This window comes from Chinchilla lanigera, unplaced genomic scaffold (genome assembly GCF_000276665.1).
Source record: "Chinchilla lanigera isolate Chin_1 unplaced genomic scaffold, ChiLan1.0 scaffold00014, whole genome shotgun sequence".
Lineage (NCBI taxonomy): Eukaryota > Metazoa > Chordata > Mammalia > Rodentia > Chinchillidae > Chinchilla > Chinchilla lanigera.
Genome location: NW_004955415.1, coordinates 19,123,054 through 19,141,017, shown reverse-complemented (window position 1 = coordinate 19,141,017; position 17,964 = coordinate 19,123,054). Strand labels below are relative to the sequence as shown.

At 37.5% G+C, this 17,964-nt stretch overlaps 1 protein-coding gene across 2 annotated transcripts in view; it reads right to left on the bottom strand.

Moving 5' to 3' along the window:
- The window catches only part of Plcb4 (phospholipase C, beta 4), a 353,965-nt gene that overhangs the window by 321,067 nt on the left and 14,934 nt on the right, over positions 1-17,964 (bottom strand). The window lies entirely within an intron of this gene.

The following is a 17,964-nucleotide window of genomic DNA, read 5'->3' as shown; positions in this document are numbered from 1 at the left end:
AAAAAAAAAAAAAAAAAAAAAAAAAGGAAGTACCAAAATGATGTGAGCAGAGTGTCTTCTCTAACAACCCACTTGAAGATACAGCACAAAGATCTTTAAAAGGATCAGGTCAGGCTAAAAAGCCTCAGGGAAAATTATCACTAGGTAGAGCCTCTTCTAATGAAAAGCTACATTTATTCACTTTTTTCCTGCTTCTGACTGATATATGATTACCACTGAAAGTGTAAAACATGCATAAAAGTAAAGAGGAGGTAGTGTAACTCATCTTTTACCTCACAACTGGAGTAGCTCTCTCAGGATGTGTAGCATGGACAACTCTGCAAAAACAGACGTCCCCAGTCCCAGGTGCCAGCCAGCGGGTTGTACAGTTGACCAAGCTGAACCACAGACCTCTGGATTCAGAGGTAGGTATTGTGCCTAGGTCTTTGCAATCATTATTTCTCAAAGTGCAATCCATGGATCTGTACTGGGGGATAGTCCCTGGGACACAGTCAAACAGGCGCAGTCTCAACCCCCATCCTGCACCTGCTGACTCAGAATCTGCACTTTAATAAGGTTGTCTCCACACAGCCCTCCCACTTTTGTTCTTGATTTCTGAAAAGGGCTAAAGCTGCTAAATGGCTAATTCCTTGGCACCAAAACTTCTTCTTTCTCCTTTTCTCTCAGCTGTGCCTCAGCTATACTGGCCCCCTTGCCATTGTTCAAACTGGTCTTGCCTCCTTCCTTCCTTCAGGGCCTGTGCACTTGCAGTAACCACTAATTTTTATGTGCCTACCTCTACCCTGTATGGCTTTCAAATGAACAAATGCAGTACATGGCATAAAAAATACTGTATACCCACGTATGTTGATATTGTTACTACAAATTAATATTATGCACAATGCCATTTGAAAGAAAACCCATGACAGGTGACAGTAGAATAGGAAATCTTCACCCAAAAATAATAAATCTTATTTTTCTGGCTGAAATTGAAAAATCTATCACAAGGCAAGCTAAAAAGAATAAAATGATTTTCTTCCTCGACTGAATGCTTCTTTTGTAATGCAATTCAATATTCTTTTGAATCTTTTCAGACTTTCAAAAAAAACAAAACACAAATGAAATGACATGTTGAAACTTGCTCTGACCCTATCCTATCTCCAAGGCTGCTGGTTTGTTGTGCTTAATGTCTTTTTTTCTTCATTTCATACCAACTTTGTGAGCAACAATAAGGCTTTATTAGCTGGTGAAATGATGCAATTATAAGTGTATTAGCTCGCTCACCCACAATAAGAATTTGATTTCAGAAACAAAAAAGTAAAGCTGGCCACTAAAGCTGTTTGTTACCAGAGAAGAGCTCTTTAAATGCAGGAATACTGTCTCCTTTGGTGCAATTTGAAACTTTTAAAATATGAAGGAGGGCCAGGGTTATAGCTCAGCGGCACAGTGCCTGCCTAGCATGTGTAAAGTTGTGAGTTCAATTCCTGGTACCACGCAAAAAATAAATAATAAAAAAATATGAAGAAAAGAGCAAAGGGGTCTGAGGAAAGGAAAACAGAGTTATGATATAGCCTTATCTATTTAAACTTATGGGTATATATTAGGAGCTTTAATATGATTACTCTTTCTTTTGGAGACAGGATCCTTATAATTGAGGCTGGCCTTGAACTCACTGTGCAGCACACACTGATCTCAAATTTGCAGTGATACTCATGCCTCAGCCTCCTTGGTGCTAGGACTACAGGCATGCACCACCACACCCAGTTCAACAGGACTATTCTTTGATCTAATAATTCTGCTCCCAGGAATTTATCCTAAGGGTGGACCAAAATGTTCATCTTCAGTGAATGATATTTCCAACTGCTTTAATCATAATAGGAAGCTTTAAAGAAAGATAGCATCTGTAATACTAGAAAGCTAGTTAAAGAAACCTTATTCATATAAATAGAGTATACCATTCAAAGTAAAGTTTATTTCAAAGCATGTTTAACAACATGAACAATGTTCATGCTATTTCCTTTTAATTTAGAAATGCAAGCTAGACAAAAATGTGAACAATACCACCTTTTCACTATCCATACCTTTACACACACACACACACACACATACACACACACACACACATGCACACACATGTTCCAGGCCTTTTCTGTCCTTTATCTTTTTTTCATTTTCTTCACAGACCTCATCACCACTAGACATACAGTGACTTGTGGGCTATTATTTATCTCATCCCAGAACAAAATAAACTTCACAAGAGAGGTGGTTGTCTCTTCACTGTTCTGCCTCACCACCTCACACTGTACCTGGCACACAGAAGACAAGTAACAAATGTGGTCTGGGAAATAAAGGAAGAAGTAGATCTTGTAGGCATGTCCATGGCATGTGATCAAGAGATATGGTGAATATTTTAATAAAATTTTTAAAAATGTATTCCAGTAAAAGATCCATTGCCATTAATTCTTGATTTGAATACACTTATCCCATCATTCTTGCCACTTTCTGCAGCTGTTCTGGAAGTACTCTTTCCTGCATGTCTTTTCATGGCTGCCTTGATGTCCTGAATCCATTCAAAATAACTGCAAAAATTTCTGTTAAACAAAAACATGACAGTATGTTCTCGTTCACTTTATTCCCTGGATCTAGGGCTATGTGACTTCTAGCTCTTCCCGAAAGTCAAAATGACCATAAAGGGTAAAAGTTTTAAATCAATTCAGGCAATCAAGGCAGCCATGACAGTACAACTAAAGAGACTCACAAAAGAGGACTTCCAGAACTGCTTCAGAAATGGCAAGAACAACGGCATATGTGTGTTCAAAGCAAGAGGGGAGTATTTTGAGGGGCACTGATGACAATGTGTCTTTATTGGAACAATCATTTTTATTTAAAAATTTACCACATTGTTGGATCACACCTCATATATGTCATATGTGTACACAAACAGATATGAGACTGGAAGGTATTTCTCAAAGTATCAATAATGGTTATAGTCTCATGGTAAATATCCACTGTTTTTGTTTGCTTGTTGGTTGGTATTATGGTTTGTGTCTGGGTGTACCTCCAAAGCCTCATGCGGTCATGGGGCAGGCTTTTAGAGTTTGATTGATTATGGGTGTGAGAGCTACACCCACCCTGGGGTGGATAGTTTGCATATGTAAGGGAGAGGAAGAGGCTGCTTGGGGCCATTCCTCCCTTTTAGTGCTTGTTGATTTGGCTGTGTTCTGCCGCCATGACCTGTAGCCCTCTGCCATGTGCTACTCTGCCTTGTAACCTGACAAGAATGGACTAAAACCTCCACAAACTGTAAGCAAAATAAACCTTTCCTTCCTTAATTTTGGGCACTAGGTATTTTGTTCCAGCAACGAGAGAAAAGAAACCAAGACAGTTGGTCTACAGTTTCTAAGTTTTACACCAGAAACTTCTTAAAAGAATAAAAGTTATCATCTATTTTCACACATGTGCATGTGTGTATATACATACATGTATTATATTTACATTTAATAAACTTATGTACATATATTTGTTAAATGTATGTATTTAATATATTTAAATATTTATACATTTTCATACTTATATTTATATTATATGTGTATATATATAAACATTTGACTGTCCAATAAAAATATACCTCAATCTCCAAATTGCTAACTGAAACACTGAAAAATGAAATGAAATGAAATGAAACACAGAAAAATGAAATACTATGTTATTCTCCATGTCAGGTGAACAAAATGAAATGTGGGACAAGTGGTTTTACAAAAGACCACAACAAACTTACCACTAACACTTCAAATAACATACAAAGCATAAACTTAGATAGTATAATCCATAATAAACTATTCCTTGCAGGAAAAATAATTTTTTTGTTTTATGTTGCATTTTCCAAATTATGGTGGAAAACAACAATTTCATGGGTATTTCAATTGGTCCCCTATCATTTTATTATGTTAAAACAAGCGATTGCTCCAGAAAGCAGCAAAACTGGATTACAATGCTCTCACCAGTCAGAAACCAGAACTGCCACCAAGAGCTATAGTGAGCGAATGAACTGACCAAGTCAAGATGCTCAGAAGCATGCAGAGAGCATCTCTTAAAGTAAGTTAGTGGGGCCAATGCTACATAGAAAGCATTCATTCAGTGTGTCTCCTGAGCAATCTTCAAGGTTTCCATTTTATGCTCTAATAAGTAGGAAAAACTTTATGACTAATAAACTTTTAAACAAACAAAATTTCTGGTTACAACAACCTCTCTGTTGTCTTTGCAGGCTTCTTAAATACTTCCTTGTTCTTCACTGTCAAAAATTATTATATCCACTGTCCACAATTATCATTCCACAGGTGTTTGGTTTTGTTGTTGTTTATTTGCCTTTGTTCATCAACCTTGCTGTGCCATTTACCTCTTAAAACTGCAGGATTTAATTTTATAAATGTTTTTAAATAAATACCTAGATCCGACTTTAGCAAGCTACACCTGATAATTAAACTAGGCTCGCTACTGGCTTTTGCAGAACCCATGCATTAAGTCTGACTTTTACACACTTAAATAGTTGGGGAAAAATCCAAGAAAAATGACACTTTGTAACACACAATAACTGTATGAAATGCACATTTCAGAAATTTGGTAGGACTCAAACACACCTACTCATTTGGGGATAACTTATAGCTGCTTTAGGGTTGCAACACTGAATTGTCTTGATAGAAATTATGTAGCTCACAAAGCCAAAATTCCTTACTTTCTGGCTTGCTGCTGAAAACGTTTGTCAACCCCTGCTCATCATAGATAGCTACATGCAACGTGACAATTTCACTCAATTTGCATTTGTAGACTTTGCATTATACTGCTCTGCGTACACTATTCAACAAAACTGAGTTAGCCAATCTAGCAAAATCTATCATCTACATGTCAATATCTACCTATCTACTTACTTATCTGGGTAAAACTTCAGATGAAAGATCTGGAAGAACACTCACCAAACTTTACGACTTCCCTCATGGAAAGAACATGAAATGAAAAGAGGGTAGAATAAACCCTTACCCTTTGTTCATCTGCACTGTTTTCTTCCAACAAGTAAGTATTACTTTCTGTGCTTAAAAAATAAGAGGAAATAAACTTAAAGGGCTCTTTTCATGTACCAAGTATTGATCTTTCAGATCAATATAAAATGAAACAGTTGGAATGAAAAAAAATTTCCAGTTTCTCAGAGTGATCATTTGGAATGGGTACATTTAAAGAGGAATATTGACCCTAAAACTGTGACATATTACTTAGTTACGGCATAGTAATAAGTTGTGTACTTTAGAAGTACACAGGTTTTGAAATGGCAAACATTGTACACACTTCAATAGTAAATAGGCAATGAAAAACACATATTTTTGATATATTCACTGTTACAGTTTAGAAAAGTCTTACGTGAGGGGCTGGGGATTTAGCTTAGCGGCAAAGCGCCTGCCTGGCGAGTGCAAGGTCGTGAGTTCGGTTCCTGGTACCGGAGAAAAACCAAAAAAAAAAAAAAAAAAAGAAAAGTCTTACGTGTTCAGGGGTGATTCTTTTGCAAGGTGATTGGGTCATGGAGATGCTATACTCAGTTCATAGCTGAATGTAGTGTTAGAATGTGGGACCTGGTTGAAGGAGATAAGTTACCAGGGGTGTGGGTGTGACCTGGACAACTGTACTTTTGTTCTGGATCCCTTTCTTTCCCCACCCCTTCTAATAGCCATGAGGGGAGCAGCTTTTCTCTGCCATCCCCCTCTATCATAATATTGCTGCACTGGAGCCAACTGACTCTAAAACTATAAGCCAAAATAACGTTTTCTTCTTGAAGTTGTGAATGTCAGGTATGTTGGCCCAGTAACAGGAAAGCTGACCAGTACAGTTAAATGTAAATACAAAGATTTTTTTTGAGGCAAGGGGTTTCATTATGTTGCCTATGCTGGCCTCAAACTCTCAATTCTCCTGCCTCAGTCTCCCACCTGGGACTACAGGTACATTTCATAATACCCAGCTAAGTATATTTAGATCGCTCCAATTTCTGTCCTTCTTACTCCAAGGTACCAGATAAATTAATTCATTGCATGACTAATAAAGAACTACTGGTCCATAGTTCTTGGTTTGTTTGTTTTTATTGATTGATTGATTGATTGATTTGTCTTTTTGAGACAGGGTCTCGCTATGCAGTTCAGGTTGGCCTTGATCTCACTTTGTAACCCAGGCTGGCCTCAAAATCTCAATGATTCTCTTACCTCAGCCTCCTGAGTGCTGGGATTACAGGGGTGCACCACCACGCCTGGCACAAAATTTGTGGTTTTCTTGTTTTGTTTTGTTTTTTGTACTGGGAATCAACAGGGCATTGCGCTTGCTAGGTAGGTGCTTGTGCTGCTGAGCTATATCCCCACCCCTAGTCCTTGGTTTCTAAAGAAAAGATTTTCCCAATTTATATTGTAGAAACATAAAAATTGTGTGGCCATTTGCTCAAGTGTACATTTTTATTATTTCTTATTTTTAAATGGGCACTAAAATCTTTCAGAGACCAGACACTGTGTCCAGACAGGACATGATGCAGTGGGTCCTCTTGCACCAACCGCATGTATAATTCAATTCCTGAACATTTATAAATACTGGCTTTTAAATTGCAGATCCAATGGTTCCTTTATCTACACTTAGATGCACAATAACTGACAGCTCATTACAACAAGTGGTCTCAAGAGTAACGTATTAGAGGCAATGGTCTGTAAATGTTTCAGTCTCCAAACTTGGGCCAGTATCAAGGCAGGTGAAACTGGTCTTTTCCTTACATGGATTTGTTTTTTATATTTCTTCATCAAACAGAATTAATCATTTTGTGTCTAATGTCTCCAGTACTACACATTTAAATCAAAGGTGTATATTTAATTCACCTATGTTAAATACACTAGGATATGATCATTTCTAGATATCCATATTTGGAGAGAAGCAGAAATGATTTTAAAGCAATAAACCAAAACCACCAAAATGTCCAGTAAGATAAATTATAATCCTTCATGATTTAAAATGTGTGCATAAGAGCCATTTAACTGAATTATACAAAGATAGCTAGAAAGTAATCACATGACATGTCAAGAGAAAAAGCAAGATAAAAAGTGCATGCTCAATATCTCAATTTTATTTAAAAATTATAAAATATATTACTTGTGATGCTTCTAACAAAAAATAGTGACATTCAGTATCCAGGTTGAAGCAACAATGATCTTCATTTTAATATTTTCCTGAATTTTCAAAGTTATTTGCGATAAGAACCATTTTTACAATGAAAAATGTTAAATATAGTAATGTTCCTTCATCACTATTCTCTATTTCTATTGGAAAATAATCACTGAATATCAAAATATGAATGTATCTACAAAAAGAGAACCAAAGAGCACAATTTATGTTTTAACTGTATCTTCCAGCAATAACACTGACATAAAGGAAATATTTAAATAAATAGCATTTCTATTCAAAAGTTCTTAGAAAAAACAGAGTGGAACACTGCCAATGTTAATTCAAATTGCAAGCTGTAAGATTTTACAACTAATACTCTCACATTTTAGACCAAAAGACATAAATCTGATGTCAGAAATATTAAATGTGATTGCCTCAATATAAATAACTGGAAAATACTGAAATAATTTCCATAAAGGCAAACATCACACTTCTGAAATTGATGTTTATGCATATTGGTCAGTGTCCTGTATTGTATACATTTAATTCAGAATTTAGCTTTAAGTCAGAACTTGCTCTTTCTGTTGAGGACTCATTTTTGTCTTTCAGAGGAAAGCAAAACAACTTTCCCTAAAGACTGTCAGAACATTCTAGCAGTGCACTTCCTAAAAGTACATTCAATTAATGGCCTACTTGGGCTAGGAAATTATAAACTCACCAGTTCCTTGATTTAGATCAGATACAAGCTGGTCCACGCCTGAGGACTAAGTATTCATGACCAATGCTGATGAAATTAAATGGAAGAAAATAGACAACTCAGGGGCTGGGGATTTAGCTCAGCGGCAAAAGCGCCTGCCTGGCATGCGCAAGGTCGTGAGTTTGGTTCCTGGTACCGGAGAAAAACCAAAAAAAAAAAAAAAAGAAAATAGACAACTCAGAAGAAACAGTTCTCCGAAGTCATGAGAAATTAGTGCAAAGAAAAAAAAAATATATATATATATATATACACACACATATATGGGAACAGGTGGAGCAACATGAAAAAGCAAGCCAGAGCCCTGGGAAAAGCCAGCAGGGAGGAGACAAGATCACCAACATTACAGGTGATGGCTACTGAGCAAGCAATAGTAGAAAAAGAAAAGGGAAGTGAAACTGTTCCATGTCACAGACTAGAAAAGTCCAAGAAGCATTTGCCCATGATTTAGGAGGGCATCAGGGTGCAGGCTACCACAGCGACCCCAGAGAGTGGGCAGTCTCTGACAGTGCATGGATAAAGCCCTTCACAGGGCAAAGTTTTGAGAACTGGAGAGGTCTGAAGAGTCAGGAGATGGTCAAGATAGGAAGATCATCCAGGCAAGAGTCTGGTGTGAGCTAGCTGGTCAGGGAGACCACATTCCAGCCCAGGCAGGGCAGGTGCGTGTGGGTGGGGCAAATGGCAATTTAGATCATGGCAGAAATGCACAGTAGCACAGCAGCTCATCCCATTCAGGGATCTTTGGATTTGGAGAAGGCAGATAAGGACAGGAAGGAGGTGGAAGCCTCAGGGCTTGAAGGAGGAGTTTACTGACAGTCTAATTAAAGAACTTTGTTTTTTTTTTTTTTAATGTTAAGGAATTTGGGAATTTTAGGTTATTTATCAGGCAACAGCAAATCATGGAGGACTTCAAAATAAGGCACAAGGATCAGATCAGTGCCCCTAGAGAAAGGCTAAACAGAGGTGAGCTTGGAACAAGGAGAGCAGGAGAATATGGGGAAAACACAGGAGGAAGCAAATAGGTGTACCCAGGGGAGAAGTAATATAACCCCTGAAAACAGAGCCAGGGGCTGGAGGTAAGAGAAATATTAGAACTGGAATACAGTGCAACTGGTAATTACCCACTATTTAAGTGGGAGATGGCAAGATACAGGTATCACTGAGACAGAGCAAGGAAGAAAAGAAGTTAGGCAAGAAGTATGTCAAGGGAGGGGAAAGGAAATGGGAATTTGTGTAAGATATCCCCAGAGAGACTCGCATCATCCCAAACCTGCCTTTGACTTCAACATGGTCATCTGCATGATCCATCAACACAGAAGCAGCACACAGTAGGCACTCAGGAAAGTACCTCCTCGGTCAGCTTGCTTCCTTCAGTCATGCAGATCAGAGTAAAGAGAACAAGGACACCCTTCTTAGGGCAGAATAATGAGCACAGATGCTGGCAGCAGACTGCCTGCCAAAGCAGATTGCTGGGAAAAGGAACTGCCAGGTTGTGAGTCGGTCGGCTGGCATCACCCACTCCCAACAGTGTCTGCAAACACACACTGCGCTTCTTAGAGCTCCGTCATCGGACCTGCCTAATGGGCTGTCATGTGCTGACAGATTAAGAAAAAGGATTCTGACCTCACCTAAGACAGCAGTGTGGTTTGCGTTTTTAAAAGTGGTTCAGTGGCAATGCAATCTCGTTAGGAAACATTCTAAGGTGAGTTATAAAACTTACCATCCTGAGTAAATACTAGCAGATGGCTGCCAACAAATCTTTAATTATCCTCGACTCATTATGCAAACATTAACCTTGACAAATTAATAAAGGTGAACTAATAAACTTGGGTGTTTATATGGAGCTCCAAATCACAGAGAACATACGTAGATGTTGATCAAATCATTCTTAAATGGGCTCCTTTTCATGCTTCTTAAAACTATAGGGTAAAATCATTATGGCAGGATGAGATTTTTTTTTCCTTTTCTCTTTCCCTTTTTACACTGCGAGGGAGACCAAGATAGGTTCTAAGCTATTAAACTATTTGTGATGTACAAGTCATCATCATAATTGGGGGCACAGTTTCTTTTGACCTTTACAAAACTTTCATTTCCCAGCTGTGACAGATAAGAAGTGCTTTTATAGCACCAATAATGATTTTTTCCTATGGGAACTTGCCAATTATAAGTTGAAAACGAAGAAAAGACCATATTGGATATCACTTAGAATCTCAATGCACCTAAAATACAGCTGAGAAAAGTTTAAGACTCGTGCTTGAAGGATACATCAGGTGAGTTAAAAATCTAACCGAGGGAAACATATCTAGTAAGAGTGGAGGAAAAAAAAAGACTGGAGGGCACATAGGTGCTCCTGTGAGGACTGGGGCAGAATGCTAAGTGCCCATAAAATGTTTCATAAAATGTGATTGGATTATCCACAACTGCACCCACAATTGTTAGCCTGAAAATAAACTTTTTCATTATTAATAAAATTTATACTGCAGAAAATAAAGCCATGATACATATAACTGTTCAATAACACACACAGCCTACAAGATAGTAAGGCAACAAGTTCTCCCAGACTCACCAGACTTGAGACATCTTGGGGACGTAAGCTTGTCTCACGTTTTCAGTGCCTAATATGAGGGGATTACTGATGCATGTAAAAGGATTTTAATAAAGATGACTCTTAACTGAAACCATCCAGACACCGCAACAGTGTTTCATAAGGGATATGTTCTAATGCCTTGTTTTCCCTCTAATAATAAATCACTCCTTCAGGGACCTTAGCTTTACTCTTAATTAAACTCACGTTTTCATTACTTTGGGTGGTCCCCAACTTACAATGGTTCAACATTACTGTGGTGCATTCAGCAGAAGCTGCACTTTGAGCTTTGACTTTTTACCTTTTTCTAGGCTCCTGACACACTGTGCCACACTCTGTCCTGACTCTGGACAGCAGCAGAGGGTCACAGCCCTTCATTAGCCACATGATTAGGAGAGGGAATGGTCCACACTTTGCTGCACTGTGCTGCTGAACTGTGAGGGCTCATTGGTTAGGTGTATTAAATGCATTTTCCATGGATGACATTTTCAATTTAGGACGGGTTTTTCAGGAAGTAAGCCCATTTAAGTCATGGAGCATCTGTCCATGCCGAAAAGCAAATACATTCATACATTCCATTTTTCATCCATTCAGCAAGTACCTGTTGACTTCTTTTGATGGCTTAGTCATTTGTTCTACCCCTCCACTGTCCTAGCTCCTGGTCAAGTGTGGCTACTGAGTACCACAATGTAGCTCTCCCAAACTGAGGTATGCTATATATATATAAATTACACAACACTTCTAAAGACTTAAACTGCCTAAAAAAGGTAAAACTAGTTCATCTATGTTTACAATGATTCCATGTGAAAATATTTTAGATATAATGAATTTAAAACATGGTTAGAATTAATTTGTTCTTTTTCACTTTACTTTTTTAATATGCTGCTAAAATTTTTGATATAGTTAGGAATAAAGATTTTATTCAAAGACAGTTTTTCAAGGATCTTAACAGTGTGCTGGAATACTAAGAATAAATGAATAATAAGCAATACTTAATAATTTTAGATTATGTAAAGAATATACATAAGGTAAAAAAAGAAGGGTCCAGAAAGGAGTATTTTAAGTAGGGTAGTCATGAAATTCTGCTCTGGGGAGGGAATAAGAGAGCAAGAAACAAGATTGATGAAAAGAGGTAGTCATAGAAGAACCTACAGTGTGTTCTGGGCAGAGAGGACTGCAATGCAAAGACCCCGAGGTAGGAATGAAGTTGGCAAATTCAAGCAACAGCAAAAACAACAACAACAAAATCCAAAAACAAAAAACAAATACCAGTATGGCTGAGAAACAGGAAACAAAAGGAGAAATGATTAGAAGGCAGAAAAGGACGAGAATAAGAAGTCTTGGCAAAAAGTTCAGGTTAAGCCTACATCTAAAGGAAATCTATTGGAGAATCGTCAGCAAACGAATGGGAAAACCTGATGTACGTGCTTGAGGATCACTCCAACTGCCCAAGGGAGGATTAAACAGTGTAACAGCAGACACTGAGAATCAACTAGGAGACTCCCTAAGGTTTCAGGCAATATTCCCAGAATTCAGAGTCAGTATGTTTTATACTCCCAGTGGCAATATGAAAGGATTCAACACTTTCTGCAAAGCAATTTGGCAACACAAAGCCTGAGCTAAAAAACCATGTTCGTGCTCTTTGACAGAAATTACCAAAACATATTCTGATAAAAACTTAGAAAGAAGAAAAATCAATATGTATGAACTTGCATACTGCAATTTTACTTAAAACAGAAGATACCAGGAACATGGCATGTGTTCAACATCAAACTACGTGACATATGAAATATCATGTAGCTATTAAATTACAAGTACAAATTGGCATTGGTGGGAGAGTTCTGCAGGCCGCAGAAACAGACAAAATGCTCAAAACCCAGTGGTCTCATATACACCAACTACAACCAATTAGAAAATGTAATTTTTAAAAAAACAAATCACATTCACAACACCAAAAACTTTAAGGCATGCAGAAATAAGTTGGATGAAAAGCATGCCTGATATCATGGGTAAAAAAATTTTTTTCAATGGGAATTAAAGACAAACTAAATAAATCGTTAGACCAAAATATTTATAGATGAGTAGATGTGATACATTAAAGATATCTGCAGCCTTCCATTTAATCTGTAAATTCCATACAATTCATGTCAAATTTCCATTCTTATTTTTTCACATTATTCATAGAATTTGTCAAGCTTTTTGAGCATTTAATTGATGAGAAAACACACCAAGACTTTAATCTATCACCAAGGGTTTCTATAAAGATCTACTATGGGCTAAGACAAGGTAAGGCAAATGAGGCTCCCAGAGCCACAGGGCAGATGCCAGCACCAATTCTGTGCCCTGGGTTCTGACTGCCTTCTCTGAGTCTTAGCTAAAGAAACAGAACTGAGCATCCAAAATGATCCTGATATGTAACTATAACACAAATACTCTCGTATACGCAAATGTATATGTATGTGTATACATGTCATATATATACATATATATTATATATATGCAATGAACACATATATGAGGCAAAATGTAAAAGCAGAAACAGAGATAAAAACAAAATATTAAGTAGTTTCTTCCAGGAATGAGAAATGGAAGAGAGTGAGCAGAACCGAACTGGGCATCATGTATATGTAACTTTATAATTTTATTTCATAAAAGATTTAAACCAGACCCACCAATACATAAATGCATATACATCTGTGGCACAACATCAGAAACACTAATTCAATGATCATAGGTGAAGAATGATATGAAATTGTGTGTGTGTTCACATTCTAACTATAAATATGTGTGACTATTTATAAAGAATTGGATATGCACAAAATGATGTTGTTATTATGTTACAATACAAAGATTATGAATAAATCTTTCTATTTTCTAAATTCCTATTACATTATTTTAAAAGTGGTATTACATATTTGATAATGAAACCATATTATAAATCTGAAAAGGGCCAAATTTAGAGTCTAAAAAATCATACTTAAATTAACTTAATATACAGTAAGCTTTATTAAAGCTAAACAACAATTTGTTGCCCACAAATATTCACTAAGATGAAGGAGACTCAGGTCCATCAGTAATTCAAATTAAATGAGTAAATCTGAATTCATTATACTAAATTTGCACCTTGATTATACTATATGAAATTTTAAAATATTCTGTTATTAATAGAGCAATGTAATGTGAAGGGATTTTTACAATTAAATAAGATGTACTATCTCATTTACCTAAATAAAAATTTATTCATACTTCAATTTCCAGGAGAACCATCAAGACTGTGTTGGTTTCAATCTGTTATTTAAGGATTTACAAAATTAATAAAATATGATTCATGTAAATTTGAACGTAGTCCATAGAATCAGTGTTCTCAGTATAGGTACTAAGACTTAAAATAATGTTTACCTCTTAAAATAAGAAAATATCTAGAGAGAAAGAATATATAAAATAGCCTGTATTGGTCAGTTTTCCTGACACTGGGACATAATTCCTAATAACTGCAATTTGAAGGAGAAAAAATTTAATTTGCTTTATGGTTTGAGGGGATTAAGTCCATGATCACATGGTTCCATGGCAGAAACATTTGGAGGAAGGGTGTGGAGGAGCTGCTCAATTTATGATAGCTTCAAAACAGAGGAGGAGAACATTGCCAAAGAGGAAATGGCCAGGGACCAGATATAGACCTCCAGTGTCACACCTCCATGACCCACTCAAACACACGAGATGTGAGCTCCACCAACAGAATAGGAGGTCCAAGCCAATCAAGCTGACATAGTCAAGCTTCACTGCCACAAGCCCTTCAACTTTGTTCAAGCAAAATAAGATCCACAAAGATGCTATGTTCGGAACTAGTACTTCAGCAGGTATGACTATCAGGGAAGGGAGGTGGTGACCAGTTGCCCTGTGATATTCACAGTCATCAAGGTGGATTCATAGACAAACATGCCAAACGTTAGCCACCAAGGGCTGCTGTCACAGTGCACCCTCTCCAGGCAACAGCAGAACGCACAAGCCAGTAATCATAAGGTCAGTCAAGGCCAGCAAAAAGTATCATCTCTGTTTACACCCAGTGTGCTTGGATAGGAAGAAATGTCTGTACTCAGGCATCTCAGGAATTTATGTTAATGCTTCATGGCTGTAGAAAGATGTTTCCAGAAAGCTGCCTTGGAGACTAGGGGAGTGACAACTGGCCACTGGCTCTACAGAACTTCTCCCCTCGATGTATAAGCATGACTTCCTCCTCTGGTTAATCCTGCATTAGAGGATCACCCACTTGCTTGCTTAACAGTAAGCCTCAAGAGAAAAGGGAAGGCATGGGATCTCGAATATATAGGAGTCAATATTAGTGTTTAACACTTCCTTTTAACACAGGGAGTTCAGACTATAATTACCCTTCCTGATAAATTCAACATCCACACTCACTGCTACAGCACTGCCCATGCTGTTTCTTTCCTCTTCTAACCACTCGTCTAAACACCACACTAACCAGGCCACTGCCCAACTCAAAACATCATCACTGTCTTCATCTCTCTTCTCTGATCCTCCAATCTGCATCACCCATCCGAATGTCTTACTCAGTCCTCTACCAATCCCAAATTACCTCATTAGAAATGTGTCCCTCTGGGTTAGATATCACATCTCCAGCAAAATCACACAACGGGCTGATGCAGGGACTTCCTTTTCCTCCCTGCTGCAGGCAACACAACGCAAAGTGGACATGCCAGCTCATGGTACACGGCATTCTATCAACAGGCACACCAAATGACTAGAATTTCACACCAGTGCAATAGTGATAATGACCTGGGGACACAGAAAGCTGATCAGAGTAAGACAGAAGTTTAATTATATTTGATATTATCTTAGCAATGAAGTACATTGCATTATTCAGCAATCTGGATTATTAAAAAAACAAAATTAATCATTTCAAAAATTTTGATTATTAGCGAACCAATACTCCACGGAAGTAATTAACGTGTCTCTCGTTATATGTGATTTTCCCCAGTGCACCAGTGCCCTGTGTTTCCTGATCAAGATGAAAAGCTGTTTCTTTGTATGGTCCCACCTATAGCACAGCTCAAAATAAAAAATAAAATGCTAACACTGAACCTGAACAGGAAGAAACAACCTCAGAACACAGACTACACATCCCATCTGCACCAGGCCCAACCGGAATGTGAAGTTCCCTGTCCCTGCTGCCAGTGAGGTCCTGAAAGAATGTCCTCTTGGGGGGCTGCCAGTGCTTTGTGCTGCTATCTGAGGAAGCATTCTGGGAGGTGCCCAGAAGCTAAAACAGCACAGAGTTCCGACTTAGAAACATTTCAGGCATTTTAATTTTTATTACAATTTAAACCATGGCAGCACAGCTCTCAGACAGAAAGAAAACTTGCTGAGTAAACTCTACATTTTCTTTAATGAGTTCATTAATTTTTCTTCTAAGTATAAGCTGTCTGATGGTGACATTTGCATTACATAAATTTATATCAAGGCATACCAGACCAACATCCTCTACACACACACACACACACACACACACACACACACACACACACACACGGTGTAATTCAAGTCTTATAATGTCTCATTGTTACTGGCTTAGGGAGCTGGCATAAGGCTGTTCAGCAGTCAATTTCTTCAGAAAGGCCTGGAAAGGGGAAAACCTTATACTTAGCACACGGAGTAGCTGAATTTAAAATAAAAAAAAGGAGGAAATTGTTATAATTATAGTGAAAGCTTTTGCATGCAGATTCAGTTTTCCTTGGGGAAATTTGCATATTCTCTATAAGGAATCCCCAGGCCAAAAGTACAAATTATGCTTTGCAGCTCATCTTTAAAGCAATGCATTTGCCCAGGAATTTGTAAGGCAGAACAGTCTATGAACAAGCAAAAGGCCTGACCCAGATATGCTACTTATAAGAGAAGGAGCTCTGTGAAGTACTTCATACTATTGAAAACGTACACAGCCTTTCCCAGAGGAGCTGAGAGTTACCAATCAGGTTGAAACAAGAGAAAGAGTTAAACATTTGTTTCAACAGGTCTCCAAAACATACCTAAACGCTTGTTCATAAATACATTCTTAAAGGCATTCTTAAAACTTCCAACTAGACAATGAAAACTGGCCAAAATACATGGTGAAATGTTACAATTCTAAGATATTTTTGTGATAACAGAAATAAAGAATAGATAAAGGGAACATTCAAAATAAGGACTACTTTTAATGATCTACATGTAAGACAAGTAAGTGTTTGCCTTAAACTGTAGAAAAACATTTTAGACAAAAAACCTGAAGGAAAGATGATAACCATTCTTTCCACTAGTGGACTTTAAGAAACACTAAGTATATATTTTTATCTATTTCATAATGGAACACTACTCTGAAAAGACTATATATCATTCTAAGTTAATTATTTTATATGGGATAAAATCCCTAAGCTCATTTAAAGTTATCTGTAGCAGATCATTCTCCCCAAATAGGCAACTCCTTAAAAAATATATAGTATTCTCAAATAAATTGCTCTCCAACAGGAGAAAATGATCCACTTACATGAAAACAGTTCTGTTTTTGTAAGGTCTTTCCAAAGCAAACAAGTCAGCAATGGTTTCGGAAACTGTGAATCCACATTCTTTGATAGCAGTTGTCTGAAATTAAAGGTTTTTCAGAATGGGTGGGTGCCAGGTAGAAACCAACTGAGTAGAAACATTTTATACCTCAGAGCCTTTCAAGATGATCCCTCAGGGCTGAAATGATCTGGCACCTGGTTTGGGCCTCAGCTTTATAAATGGAACTTTTATAAATGAAATATTTTCAAAAATAACAAAGAGAGAAAGCAAATTTTTTGCAAAATATGTTCTACAGTGGAAAACATGCACCATATATTAAGCAGAGAAAGTGGGAGCTCTCAGTTTTGTAAAACAAATGTATATGAATGGAACCCACATGGCCCTGAGCAGAATAATGTTGGCAGGTGCACTAGTAAAGCTACTGCTGTGTCCAGTACTTACCTTGACAAAGGAAAGGTACCGTGCACTTTGAAGAGTCTCAGCCCTGAAGATGCTGAAGATGTGTCCATGACAAAGCCAAGTTCACCCTGTTCAATCTGCCATTTTCCAAACATGGAACATTTGGGTTTTCTTTTCCCTCCAAAAGCACCTACTAACATTCTTAATGATTGCTCAATGAATGCAGATAAATCCAGAGATTGACAAAAAAGCAGAGAGAATGCCCATAGAATATCAAAAGCAGAGTGATCTGTTGGTTGTAAGATTTCAGATTACATTCATTATTTCCAAATTTTCTACAGCAAACATATTACTTTCATCATTCGGGGATGAGGGAGAGTAATCTTTTAGGGTAATGAAAGTGCTATGCTACTTGACTTTATTTTAAACAGTTCACTGACGAAAAATGTGTTCAGTACTTGAAATGCCAAGATACTAGGTTAGAGCAAAGTAGAAAGATCTGGCAGCCTATTGGCTGCCA